Genomic DNA, 27788 nt, shown 5'->3' on the forward strand with positions numbered 1-27788 from the left:
TCTGGCGTCAGATTATCGCCTGCCGGGACCCCGTCCGTCAGGAACTTAACTGCATCCTGTGCAGAGTAGGGGGCAGGCATGGACTAATAGAAGGGGTGGCAGGATGGGAGTAGTGGTGGGAAGAAGTGGGCAGGATAGGTGTAGAGGGGACTCGGTGAGTATAAGTTATTATATGATGAACAAGGATCTCACCTCTTTACAGCTCACACATGACGTACACTCGGACAGCCAGAGTGGAAGTGATAGGTCCCGCTCCTCCGGCAGCTCACACTTTCTTGCACTATCCAGCGGGGCTAGGACAAAGGGGTAGACCAGTGCCGTAACTAGACATTTTGGTGCCCTGTGCCAGAAAGAGAATTGGGGCCCCATGGGCAAATGCAATAAAGGGACAGCTTGCGCCATAAATATGGTGGCAGGGGCGTGGCCACAGAATAGTTCCAATTCACATTACTCCGCACGGTAGTGTCTGAAAGTCACATTACACCATACAGTACTACTCCTTATACAAGTTACACCACACGGTAGTGTCTGCACGTCACTTTACACCACACATTAGTGTCTGAAAGTCACATTACACCACACAGTAGTGTACATAAATCACATCATACCACACAAGTGTCTATTATTCACATTGTGCTGCACAGTAGTGTATTTTGTTCACATTACACTGCACAGTAGTGCCCCATATACACATTATGCCATGCAGAGCACCTCCATCTCGTTCTTCCGCCTCCTCCTCATACATACCTGACTTTGAGGGCATTCTGGCCCTTGTGGTTCTTCATCTATAAAGTCACCCTGCTCTCTTTTAATCTATACTGTAAGAGTTTCGGCAGTGGGGTGATGTTATGAGTGAGTGAATGGTTGGTTCTGTTGTTGAGATACGTTGGAGACCCACAAATGGTGTTGGATGAGGTACATTGCTGCTGTGAGCTGCCTACAGTTACAGATGGGTCCGCCGTTATCTTGGCTGACTGAGGCGTTAGTCACGATCAGGCATACGCAGCGTGCCTAGTCGAGGGGAGGCGCGCCTAGTCGAAGGGAGGCGCACAGAGCGTTTGACGTTATTTTTGAGTGTAATACCTAAAATCATCCACCAGATGTCACTTTTTAAAATCATCAATGCGCAAACGTGTGGTCTCCATTAAAATACAATACTGAACTACAGCGTAAGAACTACTTTATTGGTGCGTCTCATTACGCTACATTATGCTACAGTATGTCATCCAGTCTATAACATTATATACAGTACAGATGCAAATAGTACAGCATATACAGATGCAAACGAACAAGTTACAGATACAGTATGGTCTATTGATGTTAGGGATATGTGAGCATCCAAATCCCGTAGTTTTAAGTATAATGGGGAGAGATAAAAGCTCATCCCTAAGTTCCTGGATGCCAAATCACTGTGTGTATAGTTTATACAGGCGCAAATGAACGTGTTAAAACACTTGTGTATGCAGACGCAACTAATGTGTGAAATGAATAATGTAGCTCATTGACTTTACAGAATGTACAGTGCACGAAATGAGCGTCCGAGTCCCTTAACAGCATAAATGAACACCAGTGTGAAGGAATCGCTCTTTGCAGTACTTTTACACATTAACTTGAGAATCTTCCATGCAGTGTTGTGGGCTAGCAATGAAGGCTCACGTCTGCCACGCTGAGAGTCCTGGGTTCGATTCCCAAAGTGCCAACCTTTTTTTTATTTTTATTTTGTGTTCCTGTGACATTCACATTATTATTATTATTATTTTCTCTGACGTCCTAAGTGGATGCTGGGGACTCCGTCAGGACCATGGGGGGGATAGCGGCTCCGCAGGAGACAGGGCACAAAATTAAAAGTTTGACCACTAGGTGGTGTGCACTGGCTCCTCCCCCTATGACCCTCCTCCAAGCCTCAGTTAGGTTTTTGTGCCCGGCCGAGAAGGGTGCAATCTAGGTGGCTCTCCTAAAGAGCTGCTTAGAATAAAAGTTTGTTAGGTTTTTTATTTTCAGTGAGTCCTGCTGGCAACAGGCTCACTGCAACGCGGGACTAAGGGGAGAAGAAGCGAACTCACCTGCGTGCAGGATGGATTGGCTTCTTAGGCTACTGGACACTAGCTCCAGAGGGACGATCACAGGTACAGCCTGGATGGGTCACCGGAGCCGCGCCGCCTGCCCCCTTACAGATGCTGAAGAGAGAAGAGGTCCAGAAATCGGCGGCTGAAGACTTCCCAGTCTTCTTAAGGTAGCGCACAGCACTGCAGCTGTGCGCCATTGCTCTCAGCACACTTCACACCGCGGTCACTGAGGGTGCAGGGCGCTGGGGGGGGCGCCCTGGGCAGCAATGTAATTACCTTTACTGGCTAAAAATACATCACATATAGCCCCTGGGCTATATGGATGTATTTAACCCCTGCCAGGATTACAGAAAAAAACGGGAGAAGAGCCCGCCGTGAAGGGGGCGGGGCCTATCTCCTCAGCACACAGCACCATTTTTCCCACATAGATCCGCTGGTGGGAAGGCTCCCAGGCTCTCCCCTGCACTGCACTACAGAAACAGGGTTAAAACAGAGAGGGGGGGGCATTTTTTGGCGATATTATTATATATTAAGCTGCTATAAGGGAAAACACTTACTATAAGGTGGTCCCTGTATAATTATAGCGCTTTGGTGTGTGCTGGCAAACTCTCCCTCTGTCTCCCCAAAGGGCTAGTGGGGTCCTGTCCTCTATCAGAGCATTCCCTGTGTGTGTGCTGTGTGTCGGTACGTGTGTGTCGACAGGTATGAGGACGATGTTGGTGTGGAGGCGGAGCAATTGCCTGTAATGGGATGTCACCCCCTAGGGAGTCGACACCGGAATGGATGGCTTTATTTATGGAATTACGTGATAGTGTCAACACGCTACAAGGTCGGTTGACGATATGAGACGGCCGGCAAACCAATTAGTACCTGTCCAGGCGTCTCAAACACCGTCAGGGGCTTTAAAACGCCCATTACCTCAGTCGGTCGACAGACACAGACACGGACACTGACTCCAGTGTCGACGGTGAAGAAACAAACGTATTTTCCAGTAGGGCCACACGTTACATAATCACGGCAATGAAGGAGGCGTTACATATTTCTGATACTACAAGTACCACAAAAATGGGTATTATGTGGGGTGTGAAAAAACTACCTGTAGTTTTTCCTGAAATCAGATGAATTGATTGAAGTGTGTGATGAAGCGTGGGTTACCCCCGATAGGAAGTTGCTAATTTCAGAGAAGTTATTGGCATTATACCCTTTCCCGCCAGAGGTTAGGGCGCGCTGGGAAACACCCTCTAGGGTAGATAAGGCGCTCACACGCTTATCAAAACAAGTGGCGTTACCGTCTCCTGATACGGCCGCCCTCAAAATCCAGCTGATAGGAGGCTGGAAAATACTCTAAAAAGTATATACACACATACTGATGTTATACTGCGACCAGCAATCGCCCCAACATGGATGTGCAGTGCTGGGGGGGTTTGGTCGGAATCTCTGACTGGAAATATTGATACCCTGAATAGCGACAATATTTTATTGACTATAGAGCATTTAAAGGATGGATTTTCTTTATATGCGAGATGCACAGAGGGATATTTGCACTCTGGCATCAAGGGTAAGTGCGCTGTCCATTTCTGCCAGAAGAAGTTTTATGGATGCGACAGTGGTCAGGTGATGCGGATTCCAAGCGGCATATGGAAGTTTGCCGTAAAAAGGGGAGGAATTATTTGGGGTCGGTCTATCGGACTTGGTGGCCACGGCAACAGCCGGAAAATCCACCTTTTTTTACCTCAGGTCACCTCCCAACAGAAAAAGACACCGTCTTTTCAGCCTCAGTCCTTTCGTTCTCATAAGAACAAGCGGGCAAAAGGCCATTCATATCTGCCCGAGGCAAAGGAAAGGGTAAGAGACTGCAGCAAGCAGCTCCTTCCCAGGAGCAGAAGCACTCCCCCGCTTCTGAAAAGTCCTCAGCATGTCGCTGGGGTCTTACAAGCGGACTCAGGTCCGGTGGGGGGGTCGTCTCAAGAATTTAATCGCGCAGTGGGCTCACTCGCAAGTCGACCCCTGGATCCTGCAGGTAGTATCACAGGGGTACAGATTGGAATTCGAGACGTCTCTTCCTCGCAGATTCCTGAAGTCTGCTTTACCAACATCTCCCTCCGACAGGGAGACGGTGTTGGAAGCTATTCACAAGCTGTATTCCCAGCAAGTAATAGTCAAGGTACTCCTAATACAACAAGGAAAGGGGTATTATTCCACGCTGTTTGTGGTACCGAAGCCGGACGGCTCGGTGAGACCTATTCTAAGTCTGAAATCTTTTGAACACTTACATACAAAGGTTCAAGTTCAAGATGAAATCACTCAGAGCAGTGATAGCGAATCTGGAAGAAGGGGACTTTATGGTGTCCTTGGACATCAAGGATGCTTACCTCCATGTCCCAATTTGCCCTTCAAACAAGGGTACCTCAGGTTCGTGGTACAAAACTGTCACTATCAGTTTCAGACGTTGCCGTTTGGATTGTCCACGGCACCCCGGGTCTTTACCAAGGTAATGGCCGAAATGATGATTCTTCTTCGAAGAAAAGGCGTATTAATTATCCCTTACTTGGACGATCTCCTGATAAGGGCAAGATCCAGAGAACAGTTAGAGGCCGGTGTAGCACTAACCCAAGTAGTGCTGCAACAGCACGGGTGGATTCTAAATTTTCCAAAATCCCAGCTGAGCCCGACGACACGTCTGCTGTTCCTAGGGATGATTCTGGACACAGTTCAGAAAAAGGTTTTTCTCCCGGAGGAGAAAGCCAGGGAGTTATCCGAGCTAGTCAGGAACCTCCTAAAACCAGGAAAAGTGTCAGTGCATCAATGCACAAGAGTCCTGGGTAAATGATGGCTTCTTACGAAGCGATTCCATTCGGCAGATTCCACGCAAGAACCTTTCAGTGGAATCTGCTGGACGAATGGTCCGGATCGCATCTTCAGATGCATCAGCGGATAGCCCCGTCTCCAAGGACAAGGGGGTCTCTTCTGTGGTGGTTGCAGAGTGCTCACCTTTTTGGAGGGCCGCAGATTCGGCATTCAGGACTGGGTCCTGGTGACCACGAATGCCAGCCTGAGAGGCTGGGGAGCAGTCACACAGGGAAGAAATTTCCAGGGAGTGTGGTCAAGCCTGGAGACTTCACTTCACATAAATATACTGGAGCTAAGGGCAATTTACAATGCTCTAAGCCTGGCAAGACCTCTGCTTCAGGGTCAGCCGGTGTTGAACCAGTAGGGCAACACCACGGCAGTCGCCCACGTAAACAGACAGGGCGACACAAGAAGCAGGAGGGCAATGGCAGAAGCTGCAAGGATTTTTCACTGGGCAGAAAATCATGTGATAGCACTGTCAGCAGTGTTCATTCCGGGAGTGGACAACTGGGAAGCAGACTTCCTCAGCAGACACGATCACCACCCGGGAGAGTGGGGACTTCATCCAGAAGTCTTCCACATGATTGTGAACCGTTGGGAAAAACCAAAGGTGGACAGGATGGCGTCCCGCCTCAACAAAAAACTGGACAGGTATTGCGCCAGGTCAAGAGACCCTCAGGCAATAGCTGTGGACGCGTTGGTAACACCATGGGTGTACCAGTCAATGTATGTGTTCCCCCCTCTGCCTCTCATACCCAAGGTACTGAGAATTATAAGGCGAAGGGGAGTAAGAACGATACTCGTGGTTCCGGATTTGCCAAGAAAGACTTGGTACCCGGAACTTCAAGAGATGCGCACGGAGGATCCGTGCACTCTACCTCTAGACTTACCGCGGCTGCGTTTGACGGCATGGCGGTTGAACGCCGGATCCTGAAGGAGAGGGCTCCGACGGAGGAATTTCAACTGGGTGGATTCCTACATTTCCTGCAAACAGGATTGTCTATGGGCCTCAAATTGGGGTCCATTAAGGTTCAAATTTCGGCCCTGTCGATTTTCTTCCAGAAAGAATTGGCTTCAGTTCCTGAAGTCCAAGCTTTTGTCAAAGGAGTACTACATATACAGCCCCGGTTGTGCCTCCAGTGGCACCGTGGGATCTCAATGTAGTTTTGGGATTCCTCAAATCCCATTGGTTGAGCCACTCAAATCGGTGGATTTGAAATATCTTACATGGAAAGTGACCATGCTACTGGCCCTGGCTTCGGCCAGGAGAGTGTCAGAATTGGCGGCTTTTTCGTACAAAAGCCATATCGGATTTTCCATTGGGACAGGGCAGAACTGCGGACGCGTCCTCAGTTTCTCCCTAAGGTGGTATCAGCGTTTCACCTGAACCAACCTATTGTAGTGCCTGCGGCTTCAAGCGACTTGGAGGACTCCAAGTTGTTCGACGTTGTCAGAGCCTTAAAAAAAAAATAAAATAAAAAAAAAATAAAATATATATATATATATATATATATATATATATATATATATATATATATATATATATATATATATATTTTTATATATATATATATATTTATATATTTCAAGGACGGCTGGAGTCAGAAAGTCTGACTCGCTGTTTATACTGTATGCACCCAACAAGCTGGGTGTTCCTGCGTCTAAGCAGACGATTGCTCGTTGGATTTGTAGCACAATTCAACTTGCGCATTCTGTGGCAGGGCCTGCCACAGCCAAAATCTGTAAATGCCCACTCCACAAGGAAGGTGGGCTCACCTTGGGCGGCTGCCCGAGGGGTCTCGGCATTACAACGCTGCCGAGCAGTTACGTGGTCAGGGGAGAACACGTTTGTAAAATTCTACAAATTTGATACCCTGGCTAAGGAGGACCTGGAGTTCTCTCATTCGGTGCTGCAGAGTCATCCGCACTCTCCCGCCCGTTTGGGAGCTTTGGTATAATCCCCATGGTCCTGACTGAGTCCCCAGCATCCACTTAGGACGTCAGAGAAAATAAGAATTTACTTACCGATAATTCTATTTCTCGTAGTCCGTAGTGGATGCTGGGCGCCCATCCCAAGTGCGGATTGTCTGCAATACTTGTACATAGTTATTGTTACAAAAATCGGGTTATTATTGTTGGAAGCCATCTTTTCAGAGGCTCCTCTGTTATCATGCTGTTAACTGGGTTCAGATCTCAAGTTGTACAGTGTGATTGGTGTGGCTGGTATGAGTCTTACCCGGGATTCAAAATCCTTCCTTATTGTGTACGCTCGTCCGGGCACAGTATCCTAACTGAGGCTTGGAGGAGGGTCATAGGGGGAGGAGCCAGTGCACACCACCTAGTGGTCAAACTTTTAATTTTGTGCCCTGTCTCCTGCGGAGCCGCTATCCCCCCCATGGTCCTGACGGAGTCCCCAGCATCCACTACGGACTACGAGAAATAGAATTATCGGTAAGTAAATTCTTATTCTTTATTATTATTATTATTATTATAATATATATATTTTTTTTCTTGAGTCCTAGAGGATGCTGGGGACTCCGTAAGGACCATGGGGGTATAGACTGGCTCCGCAGGAGACATGGGCACTATAAAGAACTTTAGAATGGGTGTGCACTGGCTCCTCCCTTTATGCCCCTCCTCCAGACCTCAGTTAGTTCCTGTGCCCAGAGGAGACTGGGTGCATTACAGGGAGCTCTCCTGAGTTTCTCTGAAAAAATAATTTTGTTAGGTTTTTTATTTTCAGGGAGCACTGCTGGCAACAGGCTCCCTGCATCGTGGGACTGAGGAGAGAGAAGCAGACCTACTTAACTGATAGACTCTGCTTCTTAGGCTACTGGACACCATTAGCTCTAGAGCCGCGCCGCCGTCCTCCTCACAGAGCCGGAAGACAGAAGCCGGGTGAGTATAAGAAGAAAGAAGACTTCAAAGGCGGCAGAAGACTTCAGATCTTCCCTGAGGTAAGCGCGCAGCGGTAACGCTGCGTGCCATTACTCCCACACACAACACACACGGCAGGCACTGATGGGTGCAGGGCGCAGGCGGTGGCGCCCTGGGCAGCAATATAAACCTCTAGGACTGGCAAATACATATATATAGGCTGCGGAGGCAGTAGATATTAAAATCCCCCGCCAGTATTACAAAATTGAGCGGGACCGAAGCCCGCCGCTGGAGGGGGCGGCGCTTGATTCCACAGCACTAACCACGCCATTTTCTCCACAGAGCACTGCAGAGAAGCTGGCTCCCCGGACTCTCCCCTGCTGAACACGGTGACACAGGGCAGAAAAGAGGGGGGGGGGGGGCATTTGTAAGGCGCAGTGAGTGTATTATACAGATAATTTATATATAAAAGCGCTATATTATCTGGGAATTTGTTTCCAGTGTCAGTTGGCGCTGGGTGTGTGCTGGCATACTCTGTCTCTCCAAAGGGCATTATTGGGGAACTGTCTCCATATAAATATATCCCTGTTTGTGTGGGGGTGTCGGTACGAGTGTGTCGACATGTCTGAAGCGGAAGGCTCATCTAAGGAGGAGGTGGAGCAGATGATTGTGGTGTCTCCGTCGGCAACGCCGACACCTGATTGGTTGGACATGTGGAATGTTTTGAATGCAAATGTGACCTTATTACATAAGAGGATGGACAAAGCAGAGTCCAGGGAAAAAGCAGGGAGTCAATCCATGGCTTTGAATGTGTCACAAGGCCCTTCAGGGTCTCAAAAACGTTCTCTATCCCAAATAGCAGACACTGATACCGACACGGATTCTGACTCCAGTGTCGACTACAATGATGCAAGGTTACACCCAAGGGTGGCCAAAAGTATTCATTATGATTATTGCAATAAAAGATGTTTTGCATATCACAGAGGACCCCTCTGTCCCTGACACGAGGGTGCGCATGTATAAGGAATAGAAACCTGAGGTAACCTTTCCCCCATCTCATGAGCTGAACGAGTTATTTGAAAAAGCTTGGGAAACTCCAGACAAAAAACTGCAGATTCCCAAGAGGATTCTTATGGCGTATCCTTTCCCTGCACAGGACAGGGTACGGTGGGAATCCTCGCCCAGGGTGGACAAGGCTTTAACTCGCTTGTCCAAGAAGGTGGCGCTACCGTCTCCAGACACGGCAGCCCTCAAGGATCCTGCTGATCGCAGACAGGAAACTACCTTAAAATCTATTTATTCGCATACGGGTGCTTTACTCAGACCGGCAATAGCATCGGCATGGGTATGTAGCGCAGTTGCAGCTTGGACAGATACCTTGTCAGCTGACTTTGATACCCTAGATAGGGATACCATTTTATTGACCTTAGGTCACATTAAAGACGCGGTCTTATATATGAGAGACGCTCAAAGAGACGTTGGGCTGCTAGGTTTGAGAGCCAACGCCATGGTGATTTCTGCTAGGCGAGCCCTGTGGACCCGCCAATGGACGGGTGATGCAGACTCAAAAAAGCATATGGAGGTTTTACCTTTACATGGGTGAAGTTTTATTTGGGGAAGGTCTCGCGGACCTGGTTTCCACAGCTACCACGTGTAAATCTACTTTTTTGCCTTTTGTTCCCCCACAGCAAAAGAAAACTCCACAATATCAGATGCAGTCCTTTCGGTCGCATAAGTCCAGAAGAGGTCGGGGCTCATCTTTCCTCGCCAGAGGTAAGGGTAGAGGGAAAAGAACGCCTGCTACGGCTAGTTCCCAGGAACAGAAGTCCTCCCCGGCTTCTACTAAATCCACCACATGATGCTGGAGCTCCACTGAGGGAGTCCGCACCGGTAGGGGCACGTCTTCGACTCTTCAACCAGGTCTGGGTTCTGTCAGACGTGGATCCTTAGGCGATGGAAATTGTATCCCAAGGCTACAAGCTGGAATTCGAAGAGGTGCCCCCTCGCCGATTTTTCAAGGCGGCCTTGCCAGCTTCTCCCCCAGAGAGGGCAGTAGTGTTAGCTGCAATTCAAAAGCTGTGTCAACAGCACGTGATTATAAAGGTTCCCCTAGTCCAACAGGGGAAAGGGTACTATTCAACGCTGTTCGTGGTCCCGAAGCCGGATGGTTCAGTCAAACCCATTTTAAATCTAAAATCCCTAAACCGGTACTTGAAAAAGTTCAAATTCAAGATTGAATCGCTCCGGGCAGTGATCTCCTGTCTGGAAGGGGGGTTTCTCTATCGTCCTAGTGGATGCTGGGGTTCCTGAAAGGACCATGGGGAATAGCGGCTCCGCAGGAGACAGGGCACAAAAAGTAAAGCTTTAGGATCAGGTGGTGTGCACTGGCTCCTCCCCCTATGACCCGCCTCCAAGCCTCAGTTAGATTTTTGTGCCCGGCCGAGAAGGGTGCAATCTAGGTGGCTCTCCTAAAGAGCTGCTTAGAAAAGTTTAGCTTAGGTTTTTTATTTTACAGTGAGTCCTGCTGGCAACAGGATCACTGCAACGAGGGACTTAGGGGAGAAGAAGTGAACTCACCTGCGTGCAGGATGGATTGGCTTCTTGGCTACTGGACATTAGCTCCAGAGGGACGATCACAGGTACAGCCTGGATGGTCACCGGAGCCTCGCCGCCGGCCCCCTTGCAGATGCTGAAACGAGAAGAGGTCCAGAATCGGCGGCAGAAGACTCCTCAGTCTTCTTAAGGTAGCGCACAGCACTGCAGCTGTGCGCCATTTTCCTCTCAGCACACTTCACACGGCAGTCACTGAGGGTGCAGGGCGCTGGGAGGGGGGCGCCCTGGGAGGCAAATGAAAACCTTTTTGGCTAAAAATACCTCACATATAGCCTCCGGGGGCTATATGGAGATATTTAACCCCTGCCAGAATCCGTTAAGAGCGGGAGACGAGGCCGCCGAAAAAGGGGCGGGGCCTATCTCCTCAGCACACAGCGCCATTTTCCCTCACAGAAAGGCTGGAGGGAAGGCTCCCAGGCTCTCCCCTGCACTGCACTACAGAAACAGGGTTAAAACAGAGAGGGGGGGTACTAATTTGGCGTTAGAAATATATAAAAAAGATGCTATAAGGGAAAACACTTTTATATAAGGTTGTCCCTATATAATTATAGCGTTTTTGGTGTGTGCTGGCAAACTCTCCCTCTGTCTCTCCAAAGGGCTAGTAGGTCCTGTCCTCTATCAGAGCATTCCCTGTGTGTGTGCTGTGTGTCGGTACGTGTGTGTCGACATGTATGAGGACGATGTTGGTGAGGAGGCGGAGCAATTGCCTGTAATGGTGATGTCACTCTCTAGGGAGTCGACACCGGAATGGATGGCTTATTTAGGGAATTACGTGATAATGTCAACACGCGCCAAGGTCGGTTGACGACATGAGACGGCCGACAAACGATTAGTACCGGTCCAGACGTCTCAAAAACACCGTCAGGGGTTTTAAAACGCCCGTTTACTTTAGTCGGTCGACACAGACACAGACAGGGACACTGAATCCAGTGTCGACGGTGAATAAACAAACGTATTCCTTATTAGGGCCACACGTTAAGGGCAATGAAGGAGGTGTTACATATTTCTGATACTACAAGTACCACAAAAGAGGGTATTATGTGGGATGTGAAAAAACTACCGTAGTTTTTCCTGAATCAGATAAATTAAATGAAGTGTGTGATGATGCGTGGGTTCCCCCCGATAGAAAATATGGGCGGTATACCCTTTCCCGCCAGAAGTTAGGGCGCGTTGGGAAACACCCCTTAGGGTGGATAAGGCGCTCACACACTTATCAGAACAAGTGGCGGTACCGTCTATAGATAGGGCCGTCCTCAAGGAGCCAGTTGACAGGAGGCTGGAAAAATATCATAAAAAGTATATACACACATACTGGTGTTATACTGCGACCAGCGATCGCCTCAGCCTGGATGTGCAGAGCTGGGGTGGCTTGGTCGGATTCCCTGACTAAAAATATTGATACCCTTGACAGGGACAGTATTTTATTGACTATAGAGCATTTAAAGGATGTATTTCTATATATGCGAGATGCACAGAGGGATATTTGCACTCTGGCATCAAGAGTAAGTGCGATGTCCATATCTGCCAGAAGATGTTATGGACACGACAGTGGTCAGGTGATGCAGATTCCAAACGGCACAAAGGTGTATTGCCGTATAAAGGAAGAGGAGTTATTTGGGGTCGGTCCATCGGACCTGGTGGCCACGGCAACTGCTGGAAAATCCACCGTTTTTACCCTAAGTCACATCTCTGCAGAAAAAGACAGTCTTTTCAGCTTCAGTCCTTTCGTCCCTATAAGAGTCATATCTGCCCAGGGATAGAGGAAAGGGAAGAAGACTGCAGCAGGCAGCCCATTCCCAGGAACAGAAGCGTTCCACCGCTTCTGACAAGCTCTCAGCATGACGCTGAGACCGTACAGGACCCCTGGATCCTACAAGTAGTATCCCAGGGGTACAGTTTGGAATGTCGAGACGTTTCCCCTGCGCAGGCTCCTGAAGACTGCTTTACCAAGGTCTCCCTCCGACAAGGAGGCAGTATGGGAAAAAAATTCACGAGCTGTATTCCCAGCAGGTGATAATTAAATTACCCCTCCTACAACAAGAAAAGGGGTATTATTCCACACTATATTGTGGTACTGAAGCCAGAAGGCTAGGTGAGACCTATTCTAAATCTAAAAAAATTTGAACACTTGCAAAGGTTCAAATCAAGATGGAGTCACTCAGAGCAGTGATAACGAACCGGGAAGAAGGGGACTATCTGGTGTCCCGAGACATCAGGGATGCTTACCTCCATGTCCCAAATTTGCCCTTATCACTAAGGGTACCTCAGGTTCGTGGTACAGAACTGTCACTATCAGTTTCAGACGCTGCCGTTTGGATTGTCTACGGCACCCCGGGTCTTTACCAAGGTAATGGCCGAAATGATGGTTCTTCTTCGAAGAAAAGGCGTCTTAATTATCCCTTACTTGGACGATCTCCTGATAAGGGCAAAGTCCAGGGAACAGTTGGAGGTCGGAGTAGCACTATCTCGGATACTGTTACAACAGCAGGGGTGGATTCTAAAGATTCCAAAATCGCAGCTGATCCCGACAACAAGTCTCCTGTGCTTAGGGATGATTCTGGACACAGTCCAGAAAAAGGTGTTTCTCCCGGAAGAGAAAGCCAGGGAGTTATCCGAGCTAGTCAGGAACCTCCTAAAATCAGTGCATCATTGCACAAGGGCCATGGTAAAAAAATGGTGACTTCCTTCGAAGCAATTCCAGTCGGCAGATTTCATGCAAGAACTTTTCAGTGGGATCTGCTGGACAAATGGTCCGGATCGCATCTTCAGATGCATCAGCGGATAACCCTATATCCAAGGACAAGGGTGTCTCTCCTGTGGTGGTTACAGAGTGCTCATCTTCTAGAGGGCCGCAGATTCGGCATTCAGTTTTGGATGTTGGTGACCACGGAGGCCAGCCCGAGAGGCTGGGGAGCAGTCACACAAGGAAAAAATTTCCAGGGAGTGTGATCAAGTCTGGAGATTTTTCTCCACATAAATATAGCTAAGGGTAAATTTATAATGCTCTAAGCTTAGCAAGACCTCTGCTTCAAGGTCAGCCGGTATTGATCCAGTGGGATAAAACATCACGGCAGTCGCCCACGTAAATAGACAGGGCGGCACAAGAAGCAGGAGGGCAGTGGCAAAAACTGCAAGGACTTTTCGCTGGGCGGAAAATCATGTGATAGCACTGTCAGCAGTGTTTCATTCCGGGAATGGAAACTGGGAAGCAGACTTCCTCAATAGGCACGACCTCCACCCGGCAGAGTGGGAACTTCATGGGGAAGTTTTCCACATAATTGTAAACCATTGGGAATTACCAAAGGTGGACATGATGGCGTCCCGTCTGAACAAAAAACGGGACAGGTATTGCGCCAGGTTAAGAGACCCTCAGGCAATAGCTGTGGACGTTCTGGTAACACCGTGGGTGTACCAGTCGGTGTATGTGTTCCATCCTCTGCTTTTCATACCTAAGGTACTGAGAATTATAAGACGTAGAGGAGTAAGAACTATACTCATGGCTCCGGATTGGCCAAGAAGGACTTGGTACCCGGAACTTCAAGAGATGCTCACAGAGGACTTATGGCCTCTGCCGCTAAGAAGGGACTTGTTTCAGCAAGTACCATGTCTGTTCCAAGACTTACCGCAGCTGCGTTTGACGGCATGGCGGTGGAACGCCGGATCCTAAGGGAAAAGGCATTCAGGAAGAGGTAATTCCTACCCTGGTCAAAGCCAGAAAGGAGGTGACCGCACAACATTATCACCACATGTGGCGAAAATATGTTGCGTGGTGTGAGGCCAGGAAGGCCCCACGAAGAAATTTCAACTCTGTCGATTCCTGCATTTCTTGCAAACAGGAGTGTCTATGGGCCTCAAATTGGGGTCCATTAAGGTTCAAATTTCGGCCCTGTCGAATTTTCTTCCAGAAAGAATTGGCTTCAGTTCCTGAAGTCCAGAAGTTTGTCAAGGGAGTATTGCATATACAACCCCCTTTTGTGCCTCCAGTGGCACTGTGGGATCTCAACGTAGTTCTGGGATTCCTCAAAACACATTGGTTTAAAACCAGTCAAATCTGTGGATTTGAAGCATCTCACATGAAAAGTGAACATGCTCTTGGACCTGGCCTGGACCAGGCGAGTGTCAAATTGGTGGTTTTTTTTTTCTCAAAAAAGCCCATATCTGTTTGTCCATTCGGACAGGGCAGAGCTGCGGACTCGTCCCCAGTTCTCTCCCTAAGGTGGTGTCAGTGTTTCACCTGAACCAGCTTATTGTGGTGTCTTGCGCCTACTAGGGACTTGGAGGACTCCAAGTTGCTAGATGTGGTCAGGGCCCTGAAAATATAGGTTCCAGGACGGCTGGAGTCAGGAAAACTGACTTGCTGTTATCCTGTATGCACCCAACAAACTGGGTGCTCTTGCTTTTAAGCAGACTTTTGCTAGTTGGATGTGTAATACAATTCAGCTTGCACATTCTGTGGCAGGCCTGCCACAGCCAAAATATGTAAATGCCCATTCCACAAGGAAGGTGGGCTCATCTTGGGCGGCTGCCCGAGGGGTCTCGGCTTTACAACTTTGCCGAGCGGCTATTTAGTCAGGGGCAAACACGTTTGTAAAATCCTACAAATTTGATACCCTGGCTAAGGAGGACCTGGAGTTCTCTCATTCGGTGCTGCAGAGTCATCCGCACTCTCCCGCCCGTTTGGGAGCTTTGGTATAATCCCCATGGTCCTTTCAGGAACCCCAGCATCCACTAGGACGATAGAGAAAATAAGAATTTACTTACCGATAATTCTATTTCTCGGAGTCCGTAGTGGATGCTGGGCGCCCATCCCAAGTGCGGATTATCTGCATTACTTGTACATAGTTACAAAAATCGGGTTATTATTGTTGTGAGCCATCTTTTCAGAGGCTCCGCTGTTATCATACTGTTAACTGGGTTCAGATCACAGGTTGTACAGTGTGATTGGTGTGGCTGGTATGAGTCTTACCCGGGATTCATAAATCCTTCCTTATTGTGTACGCTCGTCCGGGCACAGTACCTAACTGAGGCTTGGAGGAGGGTCATAGGGGGAGGAGCCAGTGCACACCACCTGATCCTAAAGTTTTACTTTTTGTGCCCTGTCTCCTGCGGAGCCGCTATTCCCCATGGTCCTTTCAGGAACCCCAGCATCCACTACGGACTCCGAGAAATAGAATTATCGGTAAGTAAATTCTTATTATTTTATGGTGTCACTAGACATAAAGGATGCATACCTTCATGTTCCCATATATCCTCCTCATCAGGAGTACCTGAGATTCGCTGTACAGGACTGTCATTACCAGTTTCAGACGTTGCCGTTTGGGCTTTCCACGGCCCCGAGGATTTTCACCAAGATGATGGCGGAGATGATGGTGCTCCTGCGCAGGCAGGGAGTCACAATTATCCCGTACTTGGACGATCTCTTGATAAAAGCGAGATCGAGAGATCAATTGCTGAAAAGCGTGTCGCTCTCCCTGAGAGTGCTACAACAGCACGGTTGGATTCTAAATCTGCCAAAGTCACAATTGATTCCAACGACTCGACTATCATTCCTAGGCATGATTCTGGACACGGAACAGAAGAGGGTTTTTCTCCCGATGGAAAAAGCCCAGGATCTCCAGAACATGGTCAGAGACCTGCTAAAACCGAAGAGAGTGTCTGTTCATCAATGCACTCGAGTTCTGGGGAAAATGGTGGCAGCCTACGAGGCCATCCCATTCGGCAGGTTTCATGCGAGGACATTTCAGTAGGACCTTCTGGACAAGTGGTCCGGGTTCCATCTACAAATACATCAGAAAATAAGCCTGTCCCCCAGGGCCAGGGTGTCTCTCCTGTGGTGGCACCTTCTAGAGGATCGCAGGTTCAGCATTCAGGACTGGGTTCTGGTGACCACGGACGTGAGCCTCCAAGGATTGGGAGCAGTCACACAAGGAAGAAATTTTCAGGGATTATGGTCAAGCCAGGAGGCTTGTCTACACATCAACATACTGGAATTAAGGGCCATATACAACGGCCTACGACAAGCGGAGAATCTTCTTCGCGACCTACCGGTTCTGATTCAATCAGACAACGTCACAGCCGTGGCTCATGTAAACCACCAAGGTGGGACAAGGAGCAGAGCGGCAATGGCGGAAGCCACCAGGATTCTTCGCTGGGCGGAAAATCATGTAAGCGCTCTGTCAGCAGTGTTCATTCCGGGAGTGGACAACTGGGAAGCAGACTTCCTCAGCAGGCACGATCTCTATCCAGGAGAGTGGGGACTTCATCATGAAGTTTTTGCAGAGATAACAAGTCTTTGGGGAATTCCTCAAATAGACATGATGGCGTCACGCCTCAACAAGAAGCTTCGGAGGTATTGTGCCAGGTCAAGGGACCCTCAGGCAGTAGCGTTGGACGCCCTGGTGACACCATGGGTGTTTCAGTCGGTCTATGTGTTCCCTCCTCTTCCTCTCATCTCAAAAATATCGAGAATCATAAGATGAAAAAGAGTGCAGACAATACTCATTGTTCCAGATTGGCCTCGAAGGGCCTGGTACTCAGATCTTCAGGAAATGCTCACAGAAGATCCGTGGCCTCTTCCTCTCAGGGAGGACCTGTTACAGCAGGGGCCCTGCGTGTTCCAAGACTTACCGCGGTTACGTTTGACGGCATGGCGGTTGAACACCGAATCCTAGCTGGGAATGGTATTCCGGAAGAAGTCATCCCTACGCTGATAAAGGCTAGGAAGGAGGTGACGGCGAAATATTGTCACCGTATCTGGAGGAAGTATGTTTCTTGGTGTGAAGCCAAGAATGCTCCTACGGAGGATTTCCATCTGGGCCGTTTTCTGCACTTTCTACAGACAGGAGTGGATATGGGCCTGAAGTTAGGCTCCTTTAAGGTACAGATTTCGTCCCTATCTATATTCTTTCTGAAGGAATTGTCTTCTCTCCCAGAAGTCCAGACTTTTGTAAAGGGAGTGCTGCGCGTCCAGCCTCCTTTTGTGCCCCCAGTGGCACCATGGGACCTTAACGTGGTATTACGGTTCCTAAAATCTCACTGGTTTGAACCGCTTCAGACGGTTGAATTAAAATTTCTCACTTGGTAGGTGGTCATGTTGTTGGCCTTGGCATCTGCGAGGCGGGTGTCCGAATTGGCGGCCTTGTCTCACAAGAGCCCCTATCTCATTTTCCATGTGGACAGAGCGGAGTTGAGGACTCGTCCTCAATTTTTGCCCAAGGTGGTTTCATCATTTCATATGAACCAACCTATTGTGGTGCCTGTGGCTACGGGTGATTTGGAGGACTCCAAGTCCCTAGATGTAGTCAGGGCCTTAAAAATCTATGTAGCCAGGACGGCTCGGGTTAGGAAAACAGAAGCACTGTTTGTGTTTGTCCTGTATGCAGCCAACAAAGTTGGCGCTCCTGCTTCTAAGCAGACTATTGCTCGCTGGATCTGTAACACGATTCAGCAGGCTCATTCTACGGTAGGATTGCGGTTACCAAATTCGGTAAAGGCCCATTCCACTAGGAAGGTGGGCTCTTCTTGGGCGGCTGCCCGAGGCGTCTCGGCTTTACAGTTTGATACCCTGGCTGATGAGGACCTTGCGTTTGCTCAGTCGGTGCTGCAGAGTCATCCGCACTCTCCCGCCCGGTCTGGGGCTTTGGTATAAATCCCATGGTCCTTACGGAGTCCCCAGCATCCTCTAGGACGTAAGAGAAAAAAAGATTTTAAACCTACCGGTAAATCTTTTTCTCCTAGTCCGTAGAGGATGCTGGGCGCCCGTCCCAGTGCAGACTATTTTCTGCAAGGCTTGTATATAGTTGTTGCTTACATAAGGGTTATGTTACAGTTGAATTCAGTCTTTGCCTGATACTGTTTGTTGCATACTGTTAACTGGTTGCGTATATTCCATGTTATACGGTGTGGATGGTGTGGGCTGGTATGAATCTTGCCCTTGGATTACCAAAATCCTTTCCTCGTACTGTCCGTCTCCTCTGGGCACAGTTCTCTAACGGAGGTCTGGAGGAGGGGCATAGAGGGAGGAGCCAGTGCACACCCATTCTAAAGTTCTTTATAGTGCCCATGTCTCCTGCGGAGCCCGTCTATACCCCCATGGTCCTTACGGAGTCCCCAGCATCCTCTACGGGCTAGGAGAAAAAGATTTACCGGTGGGTTTAAAATCTTATTTTCTGTGTAATACATTGTAAAACATTCAGAGGACGTGTGCACACAGGTTTCACACAAATTGGGGTAAATCTGCAGGAGCGACTCATTCACTATTTAAAATACACAGTGGTATTGTGCACCTATAGACACACCAGTAAACATAAATTAGTGTATTCTGACGCAACTAACTGTTCGAGCAACACAGTACTGTAGATCGTCGGCGTTAGAGAATCTGTGTTGTACGTTATAAGTTGTTTGTGCTAATTAGTACACTAATATAACATACTGTACAGAGATACTGAGGACGGTGATTTGGCATCCAGGAACTTAGGGAGAAGCTTTTATTTCTCTCCATTGTAATCTTTCAAAGTATAGCAGAGAGATAAAATCTCCCCCTAAGTTCCTGGATGACGCATCACTCTCATTAGTATCTCTATACAGTATTTTCTATTAGAGTACTAATTAGCATGAACAGTTAATTAGTATCCTAATAGAACATACTGTACAGAGATACTACGTATGGTGATTTGGCATCCAGGAACTTAGAGAGGAGCTTTTATCTCTCTCCATTATACATAGAAAGATTAATCTTGCCACTCTACGTTACAAGCGGTTTGTGCTAATTAGTACACTAATAGAGCATACTGTACAGAGATACGAAGGACAGTGATTTGTCATCCAGGAACTTAGGGGGAGCTTTTATCTCTACTATACTTGGAAAGTTTACAATTGAGAGAGATAAAAGCTCCTTCCTAAGTTCCTGGATGCCAAATCACCGTCCATAGTATCTCTGTACAGTATGTTCTACTAGTGTACTAATTAGCACAAACGGCTTGTAACGTAGAGTGGCAAGTTTAATCTTTCTATGTATAATGGGGAGAGATAAAAGCTCCTCCCTAAGTTCCTGGATGCCAAATCACTGTGTGTATAATTTATACAGACGCAAATGAACGTGTTTAAAACCCTTGTGTATGCAGACGCAATTAATGTGTGAAAGAAATAATGTAGCTCATTGACTTTACAGTATGTATATTGCACGAAATGAGCATCCGAGTCCCCTAACAGCATAAATGAACACCAATGGGAAGGAATTGCTGTTTGCAGTACTTTTACACATGAACTTGTGAGTTTTCCATGCAGTGTTGTGGGCTAGCGATGAATGCTCCCGTCTGCCACGCTGAGAGTCCTGGGTTCGATTCCCAAAGTGCCAATCTTTTTTTTTTTTTTTTTTGTGTTCCTGTGACATTCACTTTATTATTATTTTTTTTCTGTGTACTCCATTGTGTAACATTCAAAGGAAGGGTGCACACAGGTTTCACACAAATCGGGGTAAATCTGCAGGAGCAACTCATTCGCTATCTAAAATACAGGGTGGTAATGTGCACCTATAGACGCACCAGTAAATATAAATTAGTTTATTCTGACGCAACTAACTGTTTGAGCAACACAGTACTGTAGGTTGTCGGCGTTAGAGAATCTGTGTTGTGAGAATCTGTGTTGTGAGAATCTGTGTTGTACTTAATGAGAAGTGATCACTGCTACTGTACCATTTACACATCTACAGTGTCAACGCGACTGCAGTTCTCTATGTGATTTTCATACACAGTATACTGTCGCACATGTCTTGTAACCTGACCTGTCTACTGCATGAACTGTGCAGGCTCCCAGGGAGGAAGGGAGATGGGGGTAGGGGGAGGCAGGTGAAAATACAGTGCTTTTGAAATACAGTATGTGCGTCCGAGTCCCCTGAGCCATAAACCAACACCAATGACTATAGCCCTGAGAAAGCCCTGTAACGGAGAGATATGCGCATAAGTGGACAGTGTGTCACGTCCTAAATACATATATAATGAAATAATACATCTCTAATTATATAAATGTATGTTGATAAATCCTTTGTGCACTCTTGTATCTCCGCAGTCTTTATTAAGATAGCGGCGGACACAGTCTCCTGAGAACGCAGGAGTCCATAGCAGATCCGATCATAACAGCCAAGCTAGCGGGAACGCCCGCAATACAGAATAGAAAGGACACACAGGGAATTTTTTTTTTTAACACTTTTAACTCTTTTAACTCTTAATACTGTACACAATGAAGCCCTGCACGGATCTCACTGATATGGCTGGGCTTCATTGTGTTATGTCTGGCATAACACAATGATGGGGGATGGGGGTAGGGGGAGGCAGTGGGAAAGGGGATGGGGGTAGGGGGAGGCGCTGGAAATTGCCGTGTTTTTCCAATATGAGCGTCCGAGTCCCCTAACAGCATAAAGGGGAGAGGGGAGATGGGGATTAACCAGCGGAGGTCAGAGACGCTGTCGAAAATATTAATTGTCTGTCGGGACCCAAAAAACGAAACCAATAAATCAATAAATAAAAGTAGTGTGGCCAGATACAAAGGAACGTGTTAAAGCAATGGTCCATTGACGTTTGGTTTATGTGAGCTATTAAATTCAATTAAAATGTGCTTAAAGCTTAATGTCTCTTGTTCTGAGGGTCCAATTGGCTCAGAATTAGGTTGGTAGGGAAGGGGAGACAATTAGCTACTGGAGGATACCAACCCCAAGTTTCTGTGACCCCCACAAGGCTCATGGCAAGCGTAGGAACCCATGGTGGGTCTGAATTAACAGGCCCATTATAGTCTATGGGAAAATGGGTCCATTTTGCGTACTGATATCTCTGGTTCTGGGTGTCCCAGAGACTCAGGACTGGTATCATACAAAAGACGAAACTCTTGGCTTTCAGGTGAGAGCAACCACTAGTTTATGTGATACTGCAAAGGAAAGCGGCAAGCAACCGTGTGTCGGGTCCCCTCCAGTTTTTGGCCCAGCTTGCACGGGATGCACGGTTTCTGGCTAGATAGGAAATACTGTACAGAAATGCTAAGCACGGTAATTTGGCATCCAGGAATTTAGGGAGGAGCTTTTTTCTCTCTCCATTATACTTATGGTGCCCATACACTTGTGAGATTATCGGTACTATCCTTCGATTTCGACCACACCTGTGAGAGAAATCGGGGGATTGTATGCACATTTAAGGTACCTTTCGACGCGATGTGCGGGCACGCTGGTCGAATATTGCGTCTCAAGATATTATGTGCTGCACTTAATATTTATCGAATCGGGGCGTGATCGCATGCTGTTTTTTACCACTTTCGATTTATCACATCGCGATATGTGAAGACAGGAGACGACTTCCTGGCCACTCCTCTGCCCCTCACTGCGCACATGACTGGAGAGGAGGCTGGAAGCACGCTGCTGAGCTCCGTACTAAAACTCCGCACAAGGTAGGCTATACCACTGGCCACCAATGATTATTCCTTTTTGCCAACACTGCCCACCCTCTATGCTGCTCTACCCACATTTATATAGGCCCCTGCCAAAAATGCTGCGCCACTGCAAGGCCCATCCAGCCGCGCCCTAAACGCCATTATACTGTATACTGTGTATAATGCTTATTATTCTTATTTAACACCACTGCCCACCGTTTCTGCTGCTCTACCCAGGATTATACAGGCCCCCCTGCCCAAAATGCTGCGCCACGGCAAGCCCCAGCCAGCCGCGCCCTAAACGCCATTATACTGTATACTGTGCCACTGACCACCAATGCTTATTTCTCTGACGTCCTAGTGGATGCTGGGAACTCCGTAAGCACCATGGGGAATAGCGGGCTCCGAAGGAGGCTGGGCACTCTAGAAAGATTTATGACTACCTGGTGTGCACTGGGTCCTCCCACTATGACCCTCCTCCAAGCCTCAGTTAGATTTTGTGCCCGGCCGAGGTTGGATGCACACTAGGGGCTCTCCTGAGCCTTTAGAAAGAAAGATAGAAATTAGGTTTTTTATTTTCAGTGAGACCTGCTGGCAACAGGCTCACTGCAGCGAGGGACTAAGGGGACAAGAAGCGAACCTGCCTGCTTGCAGCCAGCTTGGGCTTCTTAGGCTACTGGACACCATTAGCTCCAGAGGGATCGACCGCAGGCCCAGCCTTGGTGTTCGGTCCCGGAGCCGCGCCGCCGTCCTCCTTACAGAGCCAGAAGCAAGAAGAGGTCCGGAAAATCGGCGGCAGAAGACATCAGTCTTCACCAAGGTAGTGCACAGCACTGCAGCTGTGCGCCATTGCTCCTCACACACACTTCACACTCCGGTCACTGAGGGTGCAGGGCGCTGGGGGGGGGGCTCCCTGAGAAGCAATAATAACACCTTGGCTGGCAAAAATACCACAATATATAGCCCCAGAGGCTACATATGTGGAAAATACCCCTGCCAGAATATAGGAAAAAGCGGGAGAATAGTCCGCGGAAAAGGGGCGGAGCTATCTCCTTCAGCACACTGGCGCCATTTTTCCCTCACAGCTCCGCTGGAAGGAAGCTCCCCTGGCTCTCCCCTGCAGTCTACACTACAGAAAAGGGTAAAAAAAGAGAGGGGGGGCACTAAATTTAGGCGCAGTATACATTTATATAGAAAAAGCAGCTATAGGGGACATAACTCAGTTAGTCCCTGCATTATATAGCGCTCTGGTGTGTGCTGGCATACTCTCACTCTGTCCCCCCAAAGTGCTTTTGTGGGTCCTGTCCTCTGTTGGAGCATTCCCTGTGTGTGTGCGGTGTGTCGGTACGGCTGTGTCGACATGTTTGATGAGGATAATGATGTGGAGACGGAGCAGATGCCTTTAGAAGGGATGTCACCCCCTGCGGGGCAGACACCTGAGTGGATGAGCTTATGGAAAGAAATGAGTGCACGTATAGACTCCTTACATAAGAAATTTGACGACATGCCAAATGTGGGACAGCCGACTTCTCAGCTCGCGCTTGTCCAGGCGTCTCACAGGTCATCAGGGGCTCTAAAACGCCCGCTACCTCAGACCGCAGACCCAGATGTCGACACTGATACTGACACCAGTGTCGACGACGATGAGTCTAACCTGATGCCCACTAAGGCCATTCACTGCATGATTGAGGCAATGAAAGAGGTGTTACACATTTCTGATATAAATACAGGTACCACTAAAAAGGGTATTATGTTTGGGGAGAAAAAACTACCCGTAGTTTTTCCCCCATCAGATAAATTAAATGAAGTGTGTGAAGAAGCGTGGGCTTTCCCTGATAAAAAATTGGTAATTCCTAAGAAGGTACTAATGGCGTTCCCTTTCCCGCCAGAGAATAGGTCACGTTGGGAAACACCTCCTAGGGTGGATAAAGCACTCACACGTTTGTCTAAAAAGGTGGCACTACCGTCTCCGGATACGGCCGCCCTCAAGGAACCTGCTGATAGAAAGCAGGAGGCGATCCTGAAGTCTGTATACACACACTCAGGCATTATACTTAGGCCAGCTATTGCGTCAGCATGGATGTTCAGTGCTGCCACTGCGTGGTCAGATAAACTGTCAGAAAATATTGACACACTAGACAGAGACACGATCCTGCTAACCATAGACCATATCAAAGACTCAGTCTTATATATGAGAGATGCACAGAGGAAATCTGCCGGCTGGCATCTAAAGTAAGTGCATTGTCCATTTCTGCTAGGAGAGGCTTATGGACTCGCCAGTGGACAGGAGATGCAGATTCTAAAAGGCACATGGAAGTTTTGCCTTATAAGGGTGAGGAATTATTTGGGGATGGTCTCTCGGACCTAGTTTCCACAGCAACGTCTGGGAAGTCAGCATTTTTACCCCATGTCCCCTCACAGCCTAAGAAGGCGCCGTTTTATCAGGTTCAGTCCTTTCGGACCCAGAAAAACAGGCGTGGAAAAGGCGGGTCTTTTCTGTCCAGAGGCAGAGGTAGGGGAAAAAGGCTGCAACAAACAGCAGGTTCCCAGGAGCAAAAGTCCTCCCCCGCTTCTTCTTCCAAGTCCGCCGCATGACGGTGGGGCTCCACAGGCGGAGCCAGGTACGGTGGGGGGCCGCCTCAAGAATTTCAGCGATCAGTGGGCTCGCTCACAGGTGGATCCCTGGATCCTTCAAATAGTATCTATGGGGTACAAACTGGAATTCGAGGCGTCTCCACCCCACCGGTTCCTAAAATCTGCCTTGCCGATTGCTCCCTCAGACAGGGAGGCGGTGCTAGCGGCAATTCACAAGCTGTATTCCCAGCAGGTGATAATCAAGGTACCCCTACTTCAACAAGGCCGGGGTTACTATTCCACACTATTTGTGGTGCCGAAACCGGACGGTTCGGTGAGACCCATTTTAAATTTGAAATCCTTGAACACATACATAAAAAAATTCAAGTTCAAGATGGAATCGCTCAGGGCGGTTATTGCAAGCCTGGACGAGGGGGATTACATGGTATCCCTGGACATCAAGGATGCTTACTTGCATGTCCCCATTTACCATCCTCACCAGGAGTACCTCAGATTTGTGGTACAGGATTGCCATTACCAATTCCAGACGCTGCCGTTTGGACTGTCCACGGCACCGAGGGTATTTACCAAGGTTATGGCGGAAGTGATGATACTCCTTCGAAAAAAGGGAGTTTTAATTATCCCGTACTTGGACGATCTCCTAATAAAGGCGAGGTCCAAGGAACAGTTGTTGGTGGGAGTAGCACTATCTCAGGAAGTGCTGCACCAGCACGGCTGGATTCTGAATATCCCAAAGTCACAGCTGGTTACGACGACACGGCTACTGTTCCTGGGTATGATTCTGGATACAGTCCAAAAAAAAAAAAAAAGTGTTTCTCCCGGAGGAGAAAGCCAGGGAGTTGTCATCTCTAGTCAGAGACCTCCTGAAACCAAAACAGGTATCGGTGCATCACTGCACGCGGGTCCTGGGAAAGATGGTAGCTTCTTACGAAGCAATTCCCTTCGGCAGGTTCCATGCCAGAATCTTTCAGTGGGACCTATTGGACAAATGGTCCGGATCGCATCTTCAGATGCATCGCTTAATAACCCTGTCTTTAAGAACCAGGGTGTCTCTACTGTGGTGGCTGCAGAGTGCCCATCTTCTAGAGGGCCGCAGGTTCGGCATACAGGACTGGGTCCTGGTGACCACGGATGCCAGCCTTCGAGGCTGGGGGGCAGTCACACGGGGAAGAAACTTCCAAGGACTATGGTCGAGTCAGGAGACTTCCCTTCACATAAATATTCTGGAACTAAGGGCCATTTACAATGCCCTAAGTCAAGCAAAATCCCTGCTCCTACACCAGCCGGTGCTGATCCAGTCAGACAACATCACGGCAGTCGCCCATGTAAATCGACAGGGAGGCACAAGAAGCAGGATGGCGATGGCAGAAGCCACAAGAATTCTCCGATGGGCGGAGAATCATGTACTAGCACTGTCAGCAGTGTTCATTCCGGGAGTGGACAACTGGGAAGCAGAATTCCTCAGCAGACACGACCTCCACCCGGGAGAGTGGGGACTTCATCCAGAAGTCTTCCAGATGCTGGTAAACCGTTGGGAAAAACCACAGGTGGACATGATGGCGTCCCGCCTCAACAAAAAGTTAAAAAGATATTGCGCCAGGTCAAGGGACCCTCAGGCGATGGCTGTGGACGCTCTAGTGACACCGTGGGTGTACCAGTCGGTTTATGTGTTCCCTCCTCTGCCTCTCATACCAAAGGTATTGAGAATAATAAGAAAGCGAGGAGTAAACACAATTTTCGTGGTTCAGGATTGGCCAAGACGAGCGTGGTACCCGGAACTTCAAGAGATGATCTCAGAGGACCCGTGGCCTCTGCCGCTCAGACAGGACCTGCTACAGCAGGGGCCCTGTCTGTTCCAAGACTTACCGCGGCTGCGTTTGACGGCATGGCGGTTGAACGCCGGATCCTGAAGGAAAAGGGTATTCCGGAAGAAGTCATTCCTACGCTTATTAAAGCCAGGAAAGATGTTACGGCAAATCATTATCACCGCATATGGCGGAAATATGTTGCATGTTGCGAGGCCAAAAAGGCCCCAACAGAGGAATTTCAACTAGGTCGATTTCTGCATTTCCTGCAAGCAGGAGTGAATATGGGCCTAAAACTAGGCTCCATTAAAGTACAGATCTCGGCTCTGTCGATTTTCTTTCAAAAAGAACTAGCTTCAGTACCTGAAGTTCAGACATTTGTGAAAGGAGTGCTGAATATTCAGCCCCCGTTCGTGCCTCCTGTGGCACCTTGGGATCTCAACGTGGTGTTGAGTTTCTTAAAATCACATTGGTTTGAGCCACTAAAAACCGTGGATCTAAAATATCTCACGTGGAAAGTGGTCATGTTATTGGCCTTGGCTTCAGCCAGGCGAGTGTCAGAATTGGCGGCTTTATCATGTAAAAGCCCTTATCTGATTTTCCATATGGATAGGGCAGAATTGAGGACTCGTCCCCAGTTTCTCCCTAAGGTGGTGTCAGCGTTTCACCTGAACCAGCCTATTGTGGTACCTGCGGCTACTAGGGATTTGGAGGACTCCAAGTTGCTAGACGTTGTCAGGGCCCTGAAAATATATGTTTCCAGGACAGCTGGAGTCAGAAAATCTGACTCGCTGTTATCCTGTATGCACCCAACAAGCTGGGTGCTCCTGCTTCTAAGCAGACTATTGCTCGCTGGATTTGTAGTACAATTCAACTTGCACATTCTGTGGCAGGCCTGCCACAGCCAAAATCTGTAAATGCCCACTCCACAAGGAAGGTGGGCTCATCTTGGGCGGCTGCCCGAGGGGTCTCGGCTTTACAACTTTGCCGAGCAGCTACTTGGTCAGGGGCAAACACGTTTGCAAAATTCTACAAATTTGATACCCTGGCTGAGGAGGACCTGGAGTTCTCTCATTCGGTGCTGCAGAGTCATCCGCACTCTCCCGCCCGTTTGGGAGCTTTGGTATAATCCCCATGGTCCTTACGGAGTTCCCAGCATCCACTAGGACGTCAGAGAAAATAAGAATTTACTTACCGGTAATTCTATTTCTCGTAGTCCGTAGTGGATGCTGGGCGCCCATCCCAAGTGCGGATTGTCTGCAATACTTGTAAATAGTTATTGCTAACTAAAGGGTTATTGTTGAGCCATCTGTTGAGAGGCTCAGTTGTTTTCATACTGTCAAACTGGATATAGTATCACGAGTTGTACGGTGTGATTGGTGTGGCTGGTATGAGTCTTACCCGGGATTCAAAATCCTTCCTTATTATGTCAGCTCGTCCGGGCACAGTGTCCTAACTGAGGCTTGGAGGAGGGTCATAGTGGGAGGAGCCAGTGCACACCAGGTAGTCATAAATCTTTCTAGAGTGCCCAGCCTCCTTCGGAGCCCGCTATTCCCCATGGTCCTTACGG

General features: G+C 48.5%; 1 protein-coding gene across 1 annotated transcript in view; it reads left to right on the forward strand.

Moving 5' to 3' along the window:
* The window catches only part of SNX30 (sorting nexin family member 30), a 406405-nt gene that overhangs the window by 113382 nt on the left and 265235 nt on the right, over window positions 1-27788 (forward strand). The gene's annotated exons all lie outside the window — the stretch shown is intronic.

This window comes from Pseudophryne corroboree, chromosome 1 (assembly GCF_028390025.1).
Source record: "Pseudophryne corroboree isolate aPseCor3 chromosome 1, aPseCor3.hap2, whole genome shotgun sequence".
In the NCBI taxonomy this organism is placed as follows: domain Eukaryota; kingdom Metazoa; phylum Chordata; class Amphibia; order Anura; family Myobatrachidae; genus Pseudophryne; species Pseudophryne corroboree.